We start from the raw sequence: 21,501 nt of genomic DNA on the forward strand, positions 1-21,501 counted from the left end.
CACTTTAAGTGGTTGCTATGGAATTTATAACATACATATCAATAACCTAAGCTCACCTTCAATTAGCACTCTACCATTTAACATATAGCACAGGCATTTTCTAACAGAGCATTCCCAATTCTTTCCTCTGATTCCTTGTATTTTTGATGTCTAATCATCCAATACCTTATTTCTGTTATTGCCTTTAACAGTTATATTTTAGATCTAATTAAGAATAAAAAAAGAATAAGAAAAATTAAAAAATATTGTTTTACCTTATTTTTTTCTTTGTAGATCTTTTCTTTATGTGGATCTAATCCTTCTTCATATCATTTATTATCTGCTTGAAAAACTTCAAACATTTCTTGCTGGGCAGATCTTCTGACTTTGGGTTCCTTAATTTTGTGTCTGCAAATCTTAATTTCTCCTTAACTTTTTCCATCATACAGATTTCTTTTAGTTAAACATTTTCATTTTGCAATAATTGTAGATTCACACACAGTTGTGTAAGAAATAACTTGGAATCTTCTTATGTCCTTTACCCATTTCCCTCAGTAGTACTATCTCACAAAAGCATAGCACAACAAGAAAATCAGAACATTGACATTGACACAGTCGAGATACGGAACATTTCCATCTTCACAAGTATGCGTTGTGCTATCTTTGTCTTTTTATGGTTTCATTCACTTCCATCCTGTCCTTAACCCCTGGCAGCCACTAATCTGTTCTCCATTTTTGTAATTTTGTCATTTCAAAGTTATATAAATGAAATCACACAGTATATAAGCTTCTTAGATTGTTTTTTTTTTCAATGAACATGATTCTTTAAGATTCATCTAGGTTGTTGTGTGGCTTTTGTCCTTAATAAGTAAGACATATTTAAAAAAAAATGACTAAGTCATGTTTATACTGTGTTCTCCATTCACATAACATAAATCAGTGAACTAAGTTCATGAATTTGAGGTGGGTGAGAAGAAAAAAGGGTAAATTGGGCATTCTTTGAACCTCTCATATATTTGCACATGGAAGAGAAAAGGAGTGGCCTTTTTGGGCCATTTTTGAGCATTCTAATGCAGAAAGATTATACAGTGCTGTATAACTGTCAGCTTTCTTCTTTCCTCAAGCTCCAGCTCAGTTAAGGACTAGGATTTTGTGTCATAAGTTATTTCTTTGAAGGAAAAGGCAAATATTATGACTTCTCTTAAGAAAGTAAAAATTAAAGTTTTTTCCCAGTAGTTATTACTGTAAATTCAATCTTGCATATCCAGTTACAAATGATATATTTGCTTTTTGGAAAAATATCACAGTAGGATAGTCACTCTTTGTTTCCTACTTATTGCAAGTCACTGTAAAAATGAATATAATTAATTGCAAAGTTATTTTTAATGTTTATCTAAATTTGTTTCATTATTCTTTTCACGTCAAAGCAACCAAAGTGAAAAGATGCATAAATCCCTTGAGAACAAACACCAAATGAGGCAATAAATAGATTATAAATCATAGCTTATCCATTTTAGTGATATGTAGGAAAAATGTTTTGCAGATGATAATGCACACTTACAGGAGATTTGTGTTTACAATAATTCATGTTTAAAGTATTGTCAGGGAAGTAATTACAAGTCTGCCATAACAGCGTCTGTTAATCTTACACACCTTAAAGTTGTTATTAATTAAGGAAAAACTATAGATATAGAGGAAGATCTAAACCTAAATTAATAAAGTTAGTTGGGGAGAGCCAGTTTAAGCAGATTAGAGATTTTATAAAGAAATTTATTATTAATAAAAGAAATGCATATTTTTAGAAAATAGATTATATTTTTAAAAGAAAAAGCAATTAATATATGTGTGCTAACATTAGAAATGAATTCTCACCTGTGCTTAATGTAACACAAGAAAATCCTGATACTTAAGTTGTGGTTAAGGTTTAAATCACATTTGAGTAGATAATTTAAATGTTCAGTTTCACATTTAATTGGGCTCTTATCTTAAAAAATGCATTCAGATCAGTGTATATAACTTGCGGGTGATTTTAAGATGTAGAATTACAGAAGGAGGCAAGAATGTGAGTTCCAGCTGCTCAAGCTTGCTGACAGAATAAAATTTCTTCATCCAATGCTATAATTTTGCACTTATGCCTAACTAAAGATGGCTCCGTTTCTTCTTTCCTACAACTATTTTTTTGGGGGTGGAAAGAAAGAATGAGATGACAATTTTTCCCATATTATTTTTCTCCTGAATATTTTCAGTTAATTAATGTTCATGTTCAGAAGGACTAATTTGAATAAAGTCTCTACCAAACATCTTTTAGATGCCTGATTTATTCTAGGAAATTAAATTTACACAGATAAAATGTGCACGGTTGATTCCTTTAGAAATATTAATGTTCACAATCTTTCTTTTTATTGCTTATAAAGGAATGATAGCTATTTCAGCACTTAGTGGAATTGAGTGACAAATACTGTGTAGCTTATACTGAACCAAATTTTTATTCACAAGCACCTTAAAGTTTATGGAATAAGTATATGCCATAATTTTTTAAAAGCAAATAATCTAAATGGTTCATTTCTGACTCTTCTCTCTCCTTGGAATAAGTTCATGTCATCTTTTCTGCTGCATGAGTTTCCTTAAATTCTCACAATTTCTCTCTTCTTCCATTCCATTAATCACCTAACCTTTGGTACCCTTTCCCCCTATTCTAATGAAAAATGGGTTTCTGAACAACCAGAAGGAGGTTTATCTGAGGAAGGCTTCCTTCCGAGCCTGAAAGAGTCTATGACTCCATTACTGTAATGTTTTGAGGGGCAGGATTCTCCCATTTATTTTAAACAAACAAAACAAATATTTAGAAATTGGGAACTCAAAGGTAATATGGGGATTACAGAGGAATTGTTACGAAGGTAGTAGGTATTCATTTGATCTAATTAATATCTTGAGTCTATGGATTTTCTCTCCATAGCATCTTTTCGCCTGGATGGCTGAGACCCATTTGTCAGCATCACAGAAACACTCTTTCGAGTAGTCATATCCCACCTCAAAGACTGACCACCTGTTGTCTACAGGGGTTCCAGCATTCTCAAGTTCAAATTCCTTTTTTTCAAATAATTTCCTTGCCTTGTGTTTTTCAGTTTCTTGGGCATCCTCTTCAACTGAAATTTTTCTTCCTTACTCTTTGGAAATAGGTTGTCAAAGTCTTAAAAATAACAGTAATTACCTTTCTAAGAGCTTATCTAAATAATAAGAGGTATGGGTAGTCAAAGCTGCTCACTGAAGAGAAATATTGTAAATGACTTGAGAGTGTTAAACAAGGTGACTATTTAATAATAATACTTTGTCCATTTAGTGGAATTCTCTGCAGCCAGAGTTCTCACCTGGAGGTGATATTGCTCTCCTAGAGAACATTTGAAAATATCTGCAGACATTTTTGATCTTTACTACTGGGAGTGGGATGCTAATCATGTCAAGCGGGTAGAAGTCAGGGATTATGCTAAACATCCTAAAATTGAAATTTCTTGATCCATCAGAAAACTGCTCCTTAGTTGACATTCTCTTCCTTGAGAATCCACCTATCCTTCTGGAAATAGCAATGATTTTCAATGATCAGTTGACTGATGGCTTCCAAATATATACTTCCTGCCCCCTACTTATGTTTCTCTCTGGTTCCAACACTTTGGTATGGAGTGGGCAGTGTTTTCATCTCTAAAACTCATTTCCTATCCTCCTTACCTACACCTAAAGCATAAGCTTTAGTTAGCCCTTCAGTTCCACAGGCTCACTGACCTTCTAGGGTCTTTTCCTTCTCTTTCATATTCATCTGTTTGCATTCTGGTTATAATAAAAGATGTAATAAAGATATTTGGGTTCAAAGCCAATGGCCAAGAAAGAATTATTGAGACATCTTTTGTGCAAAAAAATGGTTTTATTAAAGCATGGGGACAGAACTGATGGGCAGAAAGAGCTGCACTTGGGTCATGAGAAGTGGCTGATTGCGTACTTTCAGGTTAAGAGGGGGTTAGAGAGAGCATAAGTCTCTAAGGAATTTTGAAAGTAAGATTTCCAGGACCTTTGGGGAGCTAGTTTTTGTTAAGAAAAAGTCATTTATTACTGTATAATAAAACCTTACTCATGAAACCCTTCAGATGTATGTTGGTGGGTCACATGTTTGGGGGATGATTTCCAACATGTATTTTGGAGGTTGGCCATAAAGGAAGTTTGCAAATGAATTTTCGTATGTTAATGTAGACTTACAGGATCCTGGGGATCAGGATAAGATTGCTTTTTGCTCTTAGCAAAGTATTAACATCAAGGCAGTTGAGTTCCTAGATGAATAGCATTCTGACTGTTTTGAGGTCTTCTCAGTGGGCTATAGGTAGTAAGGAAATTTAATTTTTCTTTTCTCTTTGCTTCCTGCATCAATAAATGCCAATAATCTTACTCCTGGGCCATTCTTTCCTTTTCCATTTTCCATTTCCTGCCAGAGTCGGTGCTTTCCTGAACACCATCTATTACTCCCAGTATATCAGAAGGACCCTCTACCTTTGTCCTCTCTCTAACAAGGGAGTCTTGCCCCAAGTGTTTTGTTTTGTTTTGTTTTGTTTTTTCTATTCTTCTTCCCCTCCATGTCTATAACTGAACAAAGTTTCCCTCTCCTGTCAGTCCAAATGGTATTTGTCACTTAAATGTATGGATAGTTGGTGGGCCTGGTAGGAGCTTGACAAGTAGCAGGCATGCATTAGGGTCTGTGTCCCCATTTTCTAGTGTCTGCCCTTGGACTAGCTCCCTTGCTCCCTAGAGCCTCTGTTTTTGCATAAAGTCTCAGTTTATCCAATTTCCTGTGGAGCTTTGGAAGGGATTAGATAATAAGGCAAGTGTGAAAGGTATTCATGCTCAGGCATTCAGAAGAGGAACTGATCACCTTCTTCTTTCTCTGTCTGCCCCCTCCTTCCTCACTACTCTTCACTGTCTGGTGAGTCTAGGCAGGATACAGGCTCATTTGCTTGACTGTTTGGGTCACTTTTCTCTCCAGAAGCAATGTTCTTTGCCCCCTTCTCTGTTAACAGATATTAAGTCAGGGCTACCCATCTACCCTTGGAATCTCTCCTTGGTGTACTCTATTGTGATGTTAATGTTCCCCTTAAGAAAGGAATAACCAGGGTAATTAGCTACAGTGATAGATACTCTCACAGGGGAAGATTTTAAATAGTTGGAGATGAAAGGGGTTGTGGTTGCACCAACTGTTCATATTTCCTAGAAAAAGTCTTCTGTATCCCATCATGCTGCCCACAGCTCCCTCCCCACAGAGCATTATGCCCTCTAGTCCCCAGCTGTGCCTGTCCTTCACCTTCTGATAGAAACATTGGCATACCACAACCTGCACATATTAGTCACAGTGCCCTAGAGGGCAGCAGTGACTTTGATACTTAGCCAATGTGAATTCAAAGACTGCTTCTGCACTTTTCTCTATGAGTGTCCTTTTCTCATATGCAAAATGGGATAATAAAGAATACTTCACTAGAGTGATGGCAGAGTTAGGCATGTGCCTGACTGCTGGACATCAACATCCCAACCTCTGCCCATAGTCAAACTGTGCAGTAACTATACCTTGGCAAGATTGGCAGGCCTTTCCCAGCCTTAGAGAAGGCTTAGCAAATGAAGCAACCCCTAAATACTTTTGAGATGGTATGGTTTCATCCCAACTGAAGACTGATTGTGAGCAAAAGTAACTTCCTTTGCTACAAAGCATTGCATGCTCACAGCACAAGTGGAGGAAGTGAAGTGGTCCTCTCTTGGATGAATGTTCGGAGAGGATGCCTGAAGGTCAAGGAACTTCTGAGCCCACTGCGAGCTCCAACATTCCAGCCTACATTGGAGGGCAAGATGGGGATGAAAGGAAGGATCTCCTGGGATCCAACTTCACACTGAGAGACATAGTAGAGGGGAAAGGTCACACAGCCTCAGGAAGAAAGCCTGGAAAGCAGGACTTTCCTTTTGACAGTTTGCACTTTGCACATCTGCAGTGAGAGAGAGGGATTCCCTAGAAACAAAAAGGCACTCCTTGCAGAAACAAGCATCCAGCCCTGACTCTGGGCTTGGTGGATACAACCAACTTCTACTGCAGCCATGCCTCTGGGTAGCAGAGACTCTTCTGCCCCACAGACACATTCTGATGGTCCCCACTGGTAAGCCTTTAACCTCACATTACAGTAGGCCCTGGTACATTTTTAGAAGAGGAATATGTTAAGGAATTAACGGGTAAACACACGTATTATATTTTTTTAAAACATAGTTTTTACCTAAAATAAAACATTTTTTCTTTTTCCAACTAGAAGGAAAAATCTCAAAAAAAAAAAAAAAGAAGGAAAAATCTCCAGAACAATTATGTCACAAATTGTGGCAATCTTTAAGTTTTATTGCACAATCGATTTATGTTTAAAAAAAAAAAAAGTCAAACCATTTAAGTCAGAGACAGCAGGGAGCGGGCATGGATGTCAGTGTTCAGGGAAACAGTTGCCATGACAACTCAGGGCTTTTCTAGAAGCCAGGCTCCAGCTCAGGCTCAGTGGGCTGTTGCACAAGATACCTCTATGGGCACAAATGTTACACACATAGTTCAGGTTCTGATACTGCACCTCTCATAACACACATAGCTCTCATTATGTTGTCATTGGTTTTCTCCAACACATCAGTATGGTGAGTCTTTCTTCTTGGACATGAACAATGGCTCAATTAATCACAGACTGATTTGCCATCTGCCAAAATATGAGGTGTTTTTGTAAGGCTTCATTGTCCAGCTCTGACAGTGTTCTATGTGCCTTGGCTTCTAGAATCCTGATGCTTGAACAATCCCCCACTTTTCAAAACCTCATACTACAGCACCCACTGCATTTACACATACAGATGGCCTCAAGCCTGACAACCCTTTGGTCTTTATTTCTGCTACCTGGTCTCTCTGTCTGTACCTTATTCCCTTCAGGCTTTCTCAGTTGTGTAGTATACTATTTTTCTGTTAAACTGATGAATAATACTAAGGAAGAAATAGTTCAGTGTGGTCCCTGCACCATACCCTTCACCCTCAACTGCCTGGCCAAGAGTTATTTGTACTTATAAAAGGGCATTATGTCACTGTTGCCAAAACATGGAACTTCTAGGTATGTCCTTGTAAGCAAGGTAGCAAAAGTAGAAGAGTTATTTAAACTTTTCAAAAACTCTTCTGTACTAAAATTATGAATGTTACATAAGTAACTTTGTCTAGCTCACTTACATATAAGGCTGGTTCCATTATTATTTACACTAAAGGGGACAATACAGCTTTAAGGTAAAAAGAGATGTTTGGCAGGTAGTAATATTTTGTTCTCATATCACACCTGCATGACAGAAGAGGGGTTTTGATCACCGGTGTTTAGAATTGCAACATGTCAAGTTGCTTTTCTGACAAATAGGTTGGAAGATTGCTGACAAAAATTTAGAGGATAGACTCGAAGAGCAAAGTTGTTGCTTTTTTTTTTTTTGATGTATTTAAAACAAAACACCAGGAGTCATACATTTTAACGTGTTTTTTTTAATTTTTTTTTAATTTTTTTTTATCCTTGAAGATAATCTGTTTTCCTATTAACTTAAACATTGCAGTATTACAATTCTGGATATAATAGCAGAGGCTGTCAAGAATATCAAGTGACGTTTTCTGCCCTTGAAAACTTTCATTTTTAGTAAAGAAATAGTAGTACACTACTTAAATTCAGTACTTCTATAGGCAATGGACACTTCCCTGTAAATCCCTTTTCTGTTAGAATTTTACTGCTTGCACATGCTTTCTCAGTATTCTTTGAAATAGCCTTTCAGTTACTAGTCAGGTAAAATGAAAAGAAATGATTTTTGAGTTAAAAAGCAAGATAAATATCCCTTAAGAAGACAAGAAAATGAAGAACACGCACTGTTAAAATAGTGTCAAACAAACGCATAGAAGAAGAAACAATTATGCTCAATAAGTGAATGTGTTAAGGATTTTGTGGTTGATGTCTGATCCCCTTCTTATATTTTTTGCTCATTCAGACAAGTTAAGAAGCCCTTTTGTTTTTTTGACTCCTGGACCCCCCTTTGACATTTCCATTGGCTGATTACAGTCTGTATTGTATCTTTTTGCTGAAATAAACTGTAACTGAGAGTAGAATGCCTTGTCTGAGTTTTGTGAGTTCTAGCACATTATAAATCTGAGGGTGGTCTTGGGGATTCTCAAACTTGAACTTGTTCAGAGTGTGCTCTTGGAGACCCCTGCACTTTGTGGTTTTATAAAACCAAATATCTATTTATCAATGTCTGAACAACTTTAATTTGTTCCTAAGTCAATGCAGAATGAGATTTTTGAAAGAATTTTGTCTTATTACACCCTTAGGAGAATGGAATTGTGGTTGTATGATTGGTATGAAAATTTAGACTTGGAATGTGCTGTTTTTAGTAAGATAGTATAAATGTGTTCTCAGTTTTCTTCTTTTATTCAATGTCTGAAATTTTGATTTGCTTAAAAATAAGAAAGAGACTCGCTTCTTCATGTGAGCTTGGCTTAACAGTGAAGCAGCTAACAGATTTGTGATAAATAAACCTTCATTCCTGCAAGAGAAGTAGTGGAGGGTTATAAAATAATCACCTTTTATTCCAGGTTGAATTTGTAGACAATTCAAATACTCCAAGATTTTCCCCTAGAGTAAAAACTTAAGAATTTCTGTAAAGAACAAGGGACATCTGAGTTATGTTCCAAGATGAGAGGCCATCACTAAACACAACCTTCCCAGAGAAAAGAAATAGCTGGCCACTGAAAACGTTGGCTGGGAAAAAAGGGCAAGCCATTTCTTTTGACTCTGCATATTTAATAACAAAGATGGGCCTGGTTTGCTGATACAAACAGGCATGAGGAGGAAAAAGAAATATTTTAACACTTGAAAAAAGTACCCCTTCAGGAGCCTGTGTTCAACACAAGGACTTATGCCGGAGGTAGTCCTAATGGAAAATCCAGTTACAGACTTTAACAAAATTCATTAGCTAAAAAACACAAACGTGGAATAGATTTCAGCATTGAAAAGAACAAAAGAAAGCCATCCTTAAGAACTTCCCTGCTGCTCCTCTGGGTGTGGTTTATAGTACTTAATGCTTTTGGTCTCAGAGATTTTCCAGGAACATTTGGAATTAGCCCTGCCATATTATCATTAGAGAATCGTGTTCTCTGAGAAACCCTGAATGACAACCAAGCATCTGATGTTTAGATCCATCAACAGAGGAAATAAAATTCTATTATTTTAACACTCTCTCTTCTGGGAAGTGATCCAAATATGTGACCCTAAATATGTTCTTCTATATAAGATTTTTGATAGTGTTATACAACAATATCATTTTATAATGGTGCTTCACAGTGACTGGATTTTAATTTCTTAATATTTGATGAGGTATAATTTTAAATCCCTCATCTTGATTCATCCACATTTAAATACTCTCTATATATGTAATATTACCTCATCTTTACTTAAGTAATTTAAAGCATCCATTTTCCAATCCGTTTTGTAGACAAGGCACCTAAATTTTAAAGGCATTAAAAATAGGTAGTATGGTTGCCAAGAATTTACTATCAAATAATCTCTGTTCAAGTCTTACCTTTCCTATTTGGGCTGGATATTTCACTCTTCTAAGTCTCTTTCCTCATTTGTACCTTCCTCATAGGGCTATAGCATAGTTTAAACAAAATATAGCATACAGTAAGCTTGACACAGAGGCCTGACACAGAGGAAGTGCACAGTAATGTTTGCATTATTTTTATTGCTATTATTACTAGGCATATGGTAACTGACTGGACCTGGATCAATACCTAACACATGTCATTTACAAAATTTGGACTCAAAACTCATTTTCATGTCCAATTTTCATTTCATTATTTGTTAAAGGGGGAAAAAAAAGTCCTGTTTGAACAAATTGGGACCAAGTGCGGTGACTCAGTAGTTGAATAAATTTCATTTAAAAATTGATATGAGGGGCGCCTGAGTGGCTCAGTGGCCTCTGCCTTCAGCTCAGGTCATGATCCCAGCGTCCTGGGATCGAGCCCCGCATCAGGCTCCTTGCTCAGCAGGGAACCTGCTTCCCTTCCTCTCTCTCTGCCTACCTACTTGTGATCTTTCTCTCTCTGTGTCAAATAAATAAATAAATAATCTTTAAAATAAAATAAAATAAAATAAAAATAAAAATTGATATGAATATAGTGACATACAATGTTACCTTGATTTCTGGTGTATAACAGTGATTTGACACGTTTATATATTGTGCTATGCTCACAAGTATAGTTATCTTAGTTATATTGCTATTATAATAGCATTGACTACATTCCTTACTTTTTTTTTTTTATCCCCATCAGCTAGTCATTCCATAACTGGTGAATCTCCCACTCCCTTTCACTCATTTTGCCAGCCCCCAAACCCCTCCCCTCTGGTAGCCATGAGTTCTTTCTCTATTTATAGTTCTGATTCTGATTTTTGTTTGTTTATTCATTTTTTATATTGCATTTATGGATGGAATCATACAACATTTTTTCTTTCACTGACTTATTTTATTTACATAATACTTTCTAGGTCCATCCATGTTTCTCAAAGGGCTCAATATCATCCTTTATGGCTATATAATATTCCATTGAATATATATACACTTTCCCTCAACCATTTGTTTCTAGATGGACACTTAGATTGCTTCCCTGTCTTAGCTATTATAAATAATGCTGCAATAAACATAGGGTTGGATATATCTTTTCAAGTTAGTGTTTTCATTTTCTCTGGGTAAATACCCAATAGAGGAATTATTGGATATTATATTTCTATTTTTAATTTTCTGAAGAACCTTCATATTGTTTTCTACTATGGCTGAACCAATTTACATTTCCACTAATAACATACAAGTGTTCCTTTTTCTTCACACTTTCACCAACAGTTGTCATTTCTTGTCTTCTTGATTTTAGCCATTCTGACAGGTGTGAGGTGATATCTCATTGTGGTTTTGATTTGCATTTCCCTGATGATGAGTGATGTTGAGCATCTTTCCATGTGTTTTTTGGTCCTCTGTGTGCCTTCTTTGGAAAAAGTATCTATTCAGGTCCTCTGTCCATTTTTAATTGTACTGTTTGGGGCTTTTTTGGAGTTGACTTGTATAAATTCTTTATATATATTTGGATATTAACCCTTTATCAGATATAACATTTGTAAATACCTTCTCCTATTCAGTAGGTTGCCTTTTTGTTTTCTTGTTTTTGTTTATTTTGTTTTGCTTTAGGTTTTGTTTTTTGTTTGTTGTTGTTATTGTTGTTTTCCTGTGCAAAAGATTTTTATTTTATTTATTTATTTATTTATTGTAGTCATGGTAGTTTATTTTTGCTTTTGTTTCCCTTGCCTCAGGATACATATCTGGGAAAATGGCCAATCTGAGAGAAATTACTGCATGAGCTTTTTTCTAGGATTTTTATGGTCTTAAGTCTCACATTTAGGTCTTAGTTCATTTTGAGTTTAATTATTTGAGTTTATTTTTAGGTGTAGCATTAGAAAATAGCTCAGGTTTTTTGTTTGTTTGTTTTGTTTTTGCTCGTATGTTGTCTGCTCAACACCATTTATTGAAAAGATTCTCTTTTCCTTCTTGTGTATTCTTGCCTCCTTAAATAAATTAACCATATAAATATAGCTTTGTTTCTTGGGTTTCTACTCTGTTCTGTGGAACTGTATGTCTGTTTTTGTGCCAGTATCATACTGGTTTGATTACCAAAACTTCGTATTATATCTTGAAATCCAAAATTATAGTACTTCCAGCTCTCTTCTTCTTTCTCATGATTGCTTTGGCTATTAAGATTTCTGTGGTTCCATATAAATTTTAAGATTATCTGTTCTAGTTTTTTGTAGAGTGCTATTGGTATTTGTATGTTGCTTTGGGTAATTTGGGCATTTTGATGATATCAATTTTCCCAGTCCATGAATAAGCATGGAATATCTTTCCACTTGCTTGTGCCATCTTAAATTTCTTTCACCATTATTTTATAGTTTTCTCTTTGGTTAAGATTATTCCTAGGCATTTTTCTTTTTGTTGCAATTATAAATGGTTTTATTTTTTAATTTATCTTTCTGTGACTTTGTTGTTGGTATTCGGAACACTACCAATTTCTGGGTATCTTATTTTGTATACTATCACTTTACTGAATTTGTTTATTCTATAAATTTTGTGGAGTCTTCAGGATTTTTTGTGTATAGTATCATGTCATTTGCAAACAATGGCAGTTTAACTTCTTCTTTACCGATATGGAGGCTGATTCTTTTTCTTGTCTAATTGCTGTGGCTAAGACTTTCAGTGCTATGTTAAATAAAAGTGGTGAAAGTGGACAGCCTTGTCTTGTTCAAGACCTTAGAATGAAAGCTCTCAGTTTTTCACCAGTGAGGATTATGTTAGCTGTGGATTTTTCATGTAATGTTAAGGTATGAATATTATATGATTTTTATCCTTCATCTTTTTGGTGTGGTGTATGACACTGATTGTTCTATGAATATGGAACTATCCTTGCATCCAAGGAATAAATCACAGTGGATTGTGATGAAGGATCCTTTATTACATTTGTGTATGCATTTTGCTAATATATTGTTGAGAATTTTTGCATCTATGTTCATTAGAACACATGGGCCTGTAATTTTCTTTTTCTGTGGCAACTTTGTCCTGTTCTATAATCAGTGTAGAGCTGGCCTCATGGAATGTACTTGGAAGCTTTCTTCCCTTTTTTTTTTTTTAATTTTTTTTTATTTTCTGGAATAGTTTGAGGAGAATAGGTATTAACTCTTGCTTAAATGTTTGGCAGACTTCATTTGTGAATCTGTCTTGTCCTGGACTTTAATTTTTTGGTAGTTTCTTGATTGCCAATTCAACTTAATTACTTTTAGTTGGCTTGTTCAGATTTTGTTTCTTGCTGATTTCAGTTCAGAAGATTGCATGTTTCTAGGAATTTATCCATTTTTTTTTCCCCAGGCTGTCCAGTTTGTTGATATATATATATATATATGATGTTCTTATACTCCTTTATATTTCTGTTGTGTCGATTATTCTCCTCTCTCATTTTTTATTTTATTGATTTGGGCCTTTTATCTTTCTTTCTTGATGAGTCTGGCTAAGGGTTTCTCAATTTTATTTATCTATACAAGAACCAGCTCTTGATTTCATTTATTTTTAAATTGTTTTTAGTCTCTACATCATTTATTTCTGCTCTGATCTTTATTATTTCTTTTCTTCTACTCACCTTGGATTTTGTTTATTCTTCTTTAAATTTCATTTTTGTCTTGAGTAGATCAAAGAGAAACTTGATTCTACTCATTTGTTTTTGATCCCTTCCTTTTCTAACTTTTATATACAAATCTATACCTAAACATTTTCATAAATTAAGATATATCTAGCATGGGGTGCCTGGGTGGCTCAATGGGTTAAAGCCTCTGCCTTTGGCTCAGGTCATGATCCCAGGGTCCTGGGATTGAGCCCCTGTATTGCATCAGGCTCTCTGCTCAGCAGGGAGCCTGCTTCCTCCTCTCTCTCTGCCTGTCTCTCTGCCTACTTGTGATCTCTGTCTGTCAAATAAATAAATGAAATCTTTAAAAAAAAAGATATATCTAACGCATCCCCTGGAGTGGCTTGTTATATTTAACTTCTCTGAAATTTAAAAGGCTTATGGAATAGCACGTGGGTGGCTCAGTCTGTTGGACATCTGCCTTCAGCTTGGGTCATGATCTCCTGTGCTGGGATCAAGCTCCACAGAGAGTCTGCTGCTCCCTCTCCCTTTGCCAGCTGCTACCCTTGCTTGTGCCCTCTCTCTCTCTTTCTCTGTCAAATGAATAAATAAAATCTTAAAGAAATAAAAAAATAAAAGTCTTATGCAAATAAACCTTTAAAGTGCAGGTTTTAGGATAGGGAATATGGCTTCCCTTTGAAAACTACTACCATGGAATGTGAAATCTGCTACCATCTCCTATGTTGCTCTTAACTAAATATGAAAATATAACTGTGTTGTATGATTAAGGATACTGCTCTTTCATTCATATCAGAGGTATATTGCCAAGGGTCATTTTCATCCTGAATTTATTACTTTCTGGTCTGGATGATTTGGCAAAATCTAAACTGAAGCCTTGCTCCCATTTTTTTTTTTTTCCACAAGAATGATTGACTAATTGAATATCTGGGGGCTCAATCAGTTAAGTGTCTGCTTTTGGCAGGTCATGATCCCAGGTCCTGGGATTGATCCACGTGTTGGGCTGCCTGCTCAGGAAGCCTGCTTCTCCCTCTCACTCTGCCCCTGCTCCTGTGCTCTCTCTCTCTTGCTCATTCTGTTTCTCAAATAAATAAATAAAATCTTAAAAAAAAAAAAAAAAAAGAATGATTGACTAAGGGGAAAAAAGAAGGGGGAGAGAAATTAAAATGAGACCATGAATGATCTTCTACTATGTTGACTCTGTTGTTATTTAGGAGATTTGTGTAATTTTCAAAAATAAAATATGTAGGAATCTGAATTCTTCTTGCTCACTTTTATGTGGATTGGGCCTACATTGTTTAGCCTACTGCTTCCTAATTGGTCCACCAGATAGGAATGAAATAATCAGAGACTAACTTAATAGGAAAAAGTCTTTACCACATTCTTACCTAATACTTGTGCTTAACCACAAGAATTGATGGCATGTGATTTTAACAGTTTCTGACTGAATAAGCAAATAAGCAAACAAGCAAGGAATCTAAAACCGAACAAAACATAAGGTCTATTTAAATGTTGTGTCAGTTCACAAATGGATTTCCCAAAACTAAAATAGCTACATGCCAAAATTTTGTCTATACTTCTCAATGTTTACAACAATTCGGGGAGGAAAGTTGAATGTGAATCTGTGAAACTAAGCATTTTGAAAGTTCTGAAAGTATTTTCATGGGCAAAAAAATAATGTATACTTCCATTCTCTTACGTAGGTATGCTTTAACTAGATTTTTGCAATGTAGAATTATAGATCAAACTGAGTCTCCTAATATGATACTTTACTTTTTTTAATTCTATTTTTCCAGTGTTCCAAGATTCACTGTTTATGTACCACACCCAGTGCTCCATGCAATATGTGCCCTCCTCAATATCTACCACGAGGCTCACCCATCCCCCTCACCCTCTAAACACTCTAAACCTTCAGTTTGTTTCTCACAGTCTCTCATGCTTCATCTCAGCCTCTGATTTCCTCCAATTCACTTTTCCTTTCCTTCTCCTAATGTCCTCTATGTTATTCTTTATGCTCCAAAAGGAAGTGAAACCATATGATAATTGACTTTCTCTGCTTGACTTATTTCACTCAGCATAATCTCCTCCAGTCCTGTGATGTTGATACAAAAGTTGGGTATTCATCCTTTTTGATGGAGGCTCAATATTCCATTGTATGTATGGGCCACATCTTCTTTATTCATTCATCTGTTGAAGGGCATCTCGGCTCTTTCCACTGTTTGGCTATTGTAGACCTTGCTGCCATGAACATTGGAGTACATATGGCCCTTATTTTCTCTACATCTTTATCTTTGGGGCAAATACCCAGTAGTGCCAGATTTACTACTGGGTAAATACCCAGTAGTGCCGGATCATAGGACAGCTCTATTTTTAATTGCTTGAGGAATCTCCACACTGTTTTCCAAAGTGGCTGCACCAACTTGCATGCCCACCAGCAATGTGAGACGGTTCCCCTTTCTCCACATCCTCTCCAACATTTGTTGTTTCCTGTCTTGTTTAATCTTTGCCATTCTAACTGGTGTAAGCTGGTATCTCAATCTGGTTTAGAAATTGAAAGCTAGAATTATTTGATCACATTAACACTTTCAAGACTAAACTGAACAGAACTTGGAGCTAAGTCATTCATATTATCATGTTATTAAGAAATGGAAAGAATAGAGATTACCTAATCTTTTCATTTTCTAGGTAAAGATGATTTATCCATTTTTTACTTTAGGTTGCTCATGTGGTAGTGAGTTCTACAGAGTTAAAAGCAGGACTTGACTTGGGGTCAAGTCTCATATAACTTAAAGCTCTGGTGGCTAATTTCAAAATAATGACTTTAACGAGATATAATGCATGTACCATAAATTCCTTCTTTTAAAGTATACAATTTAATAGTTTTTTAGTGTATTAACAGAATTATGCAAGTGTCACCACTATCTAATTTTAGTATGTTTTTATCACTTCTAAAATAAACTCAGTACACATTAGTGGTCACTCCCTATTTTCTCTTTCCCTCAGATTTGGCATCCACTTTTTGTACTTGGGTTTGCCTATTCTGGGTATTTCATATAAATGGATGGTATGATATGTGGCTTTCTGTGACTGGCTTCTTTCACTGAGAATAATGTTCATATTATGACATGTATAAGTGTTGCATTCCTTTTGTTTGCAGAGTAATATTTCATTGTATGGATATACTACAATTTTTTAAGGATTTGGTTTATTTATTTGAGAGAGAGAGAGAGCATGAGAAGAAAGGGAGTCAGAGGGAGAAGAAAGCTCCCCACTAAGCAGGGAGCCCAATGTGAGACTCAATCTGGGACTCTGGCATCATGACCTGAGCCCAAGGGAGTTGCTTAACCAACTGAACCACTTGGGTGCCCATGGATATACTACAATTTGAAGACCTATTCTTCCAGTCATAGACATTGGGGTTTTTTCACATTTTGACTAATATGAATAATTCTTCTGTGAAAATTTCATGTACAAGTTTTGACTTACGTTTTCAATACTCTTGAATATATACCAAGGAATGGGGTTGCTAAGTCATATGGTAAGTCTTTGTTTATATTTTGAGGAACCTCCAATTTTTCACAGTGAATTACCATTTTACAATCCCACTGGCAGTGTAAGAGTATTCCAATTTCTCCACATTCTCATCGAAATTTTGATATTATCTTTTTTTTAAATTTTAGCTATCCCAGTAGGTGTGAAGTGGCATTTCATGGTGGTTTGATTTACATTTTATCTAATAACTAATGATGTTAAGCATATTTTCAAATACTTACTGACCCTTTGTAGATACGCTCTTTATATATTCTTTGCAGATATGTCTACTTAACTCTCTATTCATTTTTGAATTGCATTATTTGACTCTTCATTGTTGAGTTATAAGATTTCTTAGAATATTATTGTTACATAAGTCTCTTATACTAGCATATGTTCTACAAATATTTTCTTGCATTATGGGTTGTTTTTCCACTTATTTAATGGTAATTTTTAAATTTCAAAAGTTGTAAATTTTGAATACATCTATTTTTTTTCTTTTGTTTCTTGTGTTTTTGGTGTAATATCTAAGAAAGCATTGCCAAATGACGGTCATAAAGTTCTATTTCTGTTTTCTTCGAAGAATTTTATAATACTACATCTGATATCCAGGTCTCTGATCTGTTGTTAATTAATTTTTGCATATGGTGAGAGGAAGTAATCTAACTTTATTCTTTTTCATGTGCATAACCAATTGTCCCAACACCATTTGTTGAGAAGACTCTTCTTTCACCCAGTCAATTGTTTTGGCACCCTTGTCAAAAAAATAATTGACCACATTATATGAAGGTTTATTTGTCATCTACATGCCTAACGTTATGACATTACTACCCTATCTTGGTTATTGAAGCTTCATAGAAAGTTTTGAAATAGGGATCTGTGAATCCTCCAACTTTTTTTCTTTTCCAAGATTGTTTTGTTTATTATAGGTCCTTTGAATTTCCACATGACTTTTGGGATCAGTTTGTTAATTTCTGTAAAATGCCATCTGGAAGTTTTACAGTGGAATTATTTTGTAATTTTCCTTTCTTTCTTTTCTTAAAGATTATTTATTTATTTATTTGACAGAGAGAGATCACAAGTAGGAGGAGATGCAGGCAGAGAGAGAGGGGGGAAGCAGACTCTCTACTGAGCAGAGAGCCCAATGCGGGGCTCGATCCCAGGACCCTGGGATCATGACCTGAGCTGAAGGCAGAGGCTTAACCCAATGAGCTAGCCAGGCGCCCCATAATTTTCATTTCTAATTGTTCATTGCTAGTGTATAGAAACACAATTTACTTTAGTATATTGATCTTGGAAACTGCACATTTACTGAATTTCCTTATTATATTTAATAGTTTTCTATTAAATAGTTTGGATTTACTAGTTGACTAGATTAATAGTTTGGATTACTTAGGATTTTCTGTATTTTATACCATGTTATCTATACATAGAAATAGTTTTATTTCCTCTTTTTTTATTTTTTAAATTTTTAAAAAGATTTTATTTATTTATTTGAGAGACAGAGATCACAAGTAGGCAGAGAGGCAGGCAGAAAGGCAGACAGAGAGAAAGAGAGGGGAAGCAGTTTCCCTGCTGAGCAGAGATCCAGATGCTGGGCTTGATCCCAGGACCCCGAGGTCATGACCTGAGCAAAAGGCAGAGGCTTAACCCACTGAGCCACCCAGGCACCCCACTACTTCTTCCTCTTTAATATGAGAGCCTCATTTTATTTTCTTGCTTAATTCCTTGTATAGAAGCTCTTGTTCAAGCCTGCATAGTAATGGGGAGAACAAATATCTTTGTGTTGTTCCTAGGGTGAAAGCAGTTTTTCAATATTCAGCATGCTATAAACTATGAGTTTTTTTGTAGATGCCCTTTATCAGGTTTAGGAAGTTACATGCTAACTACCCCCTATTGGTTATCTGCTCTTATTATAAAAAAGTATTTGTTTTGCTAATTTTTTCTGAAACGATTAAGACCATCATATTTTTTCTTCATTATATTAATAATATGCATTTTACTGATTGATTTTCACATATTAAATGAAATTAAATTAAAATGTTAAACCAATTTTGCATTTCTGGACTCATCTAAAAGTATTTCCTTATTTCCCTTGTGATTTCCTCTCTGATATTTTCATTATTTAGGAGTGTGTTGTTTAACTTGCAAATATTTGTGAATTTACCAAATTTACTCTTGCTATTAATTTATAATTTAATTCTATTGTGTTTGGAGAACATATTTTGGATGGTTTCAGTAATTTTAAATGTAATAAGGTTTGTTTTATGGTTTAGTCTGTGCTTCATCCTAGAAAATATTCTGTGGTACTTGAGGAGAATATGTATTCTGCTATTGTTTGGTGGAGATTTCTATAGATGTCTGTTAGTCTAACATCTTAAATTAAAATAATAGTTCAGATAAAATATTGACTTAACTTTAATATTGCATAAGAGCTCTGTTCCAGTATAGCTCCTTTCCCTCACCTCATCTTTGTGCTATTAAGTATATACAAATTATTTATTTGTATGTTATTAACCCGTCAACACATTTATATAATTATTAATGTATGTATTTGTTTTTTAGACAGAAGAGTGTAACAGCAAATTACATTTATAGTCTTTTATATAAACAACTATAAATTTCTTTGGTGTTCTCTATTTCTTTGTGTGGATTCAAGTTATTGTCTAGTGTTCTTTTATTTGCTGAGATGGCTGAGTAGATCCAAGAGTCACATGCCTAATCTTTTAAAAGAGCCTTCTGTGTGATTGTGTATTCTAGTTTTTGATCCTTAGGAGGAAAAGAAAGTCTAGCCACATTCTTGGAGTTTTCTTCAGAACGCATTTCCTCACTATTTCCTAAATTTAGTGTCTTTTGCAAGGATAGGCTGATAATTTTTCATATCATGAAATCCTGGTTCTTTTTTACATAACAGTTTAACTCCTTATTTTATCTCTTTCCTATAAGATTTTACTATAGGCAGCAAGAAGAAAGACTCTGCTCAAAAAATCTCCTTAGTTAAACTCACAACTTACTGTTCACAAGTTATCAGTGGGCCAGGGTCAAAGCCAAACCCAAGGGCCAAGTCCCGGGGCAGACCTGCAAGCAGGGTAAATGGGGGCAACCGCATTCCATGTAACTGCAGAACATGATTTTGCAAGTTTCTTCTACTACAGAGCAATGAGTCTCCTTCCTTACTTTTCAATGACACATTCCTTATTTCCTTTTGAGGCCTCATCCCTAGTGCCTTTAATATTAATATTTCTATCAACAGTGTGCTTATGGTGTTTTAAATGTTCTTTGAGATAATGTTTTCTTTAGCATGGTCCTCACTTTGAATTCTGCTAATATCTTCATTTATGCTGTCTTATCAAGAAAATCTAGGCTTTTCCTGTTGCTCTCCTATGAATGATGCTAGCCTCTGTCCACTGCCCAAAGTCAGAACCCCACTTCCGGTATCAAAATTCAGTATCAAAAAATTAGTTTCCTATTGCTGCTGTAACAATTACTACAAAATTAGAGATTTAAAAGAACATAAGGTCTCTTATCCTATAGGTCTTATGGTCAGAAGTCTAAAATAGATCTTAGCTAAAATCAAGTTGTCAGTAGATCCTTTTTCCTTCCGCAGGCTGTAGGAGATTCTATTCTTTGCCTTTTCCAGCTTCATGAGGCAGTCTGCATTCTTATGTTCATTGCTACACTGGTCCAGCCTCTGTTCTATCATCACATCCTGATCTGAATCTAACCCTTGCCTCCTTCTTACAAGGATCATTGTTTACATTAAGCCCACTTTGAGCCCTGAACAATGCAAGATACTTTTCCCCTCCAAAACTCTTAATTTCATCTGTAAAACCCTTTTGGCATGTAAAGTAACATACAAACAGTTTCTGGGAATTATGATGTCAGTATCTTTGTAGGTTATTATTTTTCCTACTGATACTGCCAAACAGAATAAACAGTGAAAATTCTATGGTCTAGGACTTATTGGAGAATCCCTAGTACATTCTGAATCTTTCCGTGCCTTCTAAGCTGCTGGTTTTCATAGCTACTGTGGTCAGGAAGCCTTTGGTTTTCAAAGCCACCACAGATGAGGGGAGAGGGTGCTGGAAGTCACAACACCACAGAGTCTTTTCTTCTCACTAAACGGTCAACATTTGTCTATGTAAATTATCCGTGATCTGTTATAAGGCTTTGTTATAATTTCCAGAGTTCTGAAAAGATTAAAAGTTTTCCAATGTTCTATTTGCTATTATGGAGTAGTGGCTTTGCAGAGATCCTTACTCTGTCACTATAGAAATGTTGCCACTCTCGTGGTTATTTTAAAATCCAGTTGATCCACTAGTTTATCAAAATGATCTCATTAATTATTTTAGCTTCTTTAATTTACCCTGTGAAGCCATCCTTGGGTTTAGGGGTACCATTGCATGTGGTTGTATATAGTTCATATGACAAAAATGTGCCTTATCACTCTGCTTTGGTGGATTCTGATTCAGAACTTTCTGGGAACCAGTGATTATATCAGTCCCCAAATCTTCAAATGTCCTAAAGATAAATTTCAAGATGACCTGTGCCATCTGTAGAAACACTAAAAACCTAAGATTAATAATTTTCTAACAAATGTTTATTTCCCCCCAAATGTTTAGACAACACAATTCTTATGGAACTGTACATGTATCTTTTTATTTATAACAATTTTCTTCACTGGGTACCCATGTCAGTGCAGCTAT

At 35.3% G+C, this 21,501-nt stretch overlaps 1 protein-coding gene across 4 annotated transcripts in view; it reads left to right on the top strand.

The window, feature by feature from the left end:
- GABRG3 (gamma-aminobutyric acid type A receptor subunit gamma3) overlaps positions 1-21,501 on the top strand; it is a 668,605-nt gene that overhangs the window by 484,924 nt on the left and 162,180 nt on the right. The window lies entirely within an intron of this gene.

This window comes from Mustela erminea, chromosome 5, assembly GCF_009829155.1.
Source record: "Mustela erminea isolate mMusErm1 chromosome 5, mMusErm1.Pri, whole genome shotgun sequence".
Classification (NCBI taxonomy): Eukaryota; Metazoa; Chordata; class Mammalia; order Carnivora; family Mustelidae; genus Mustela; species Mustela erminea.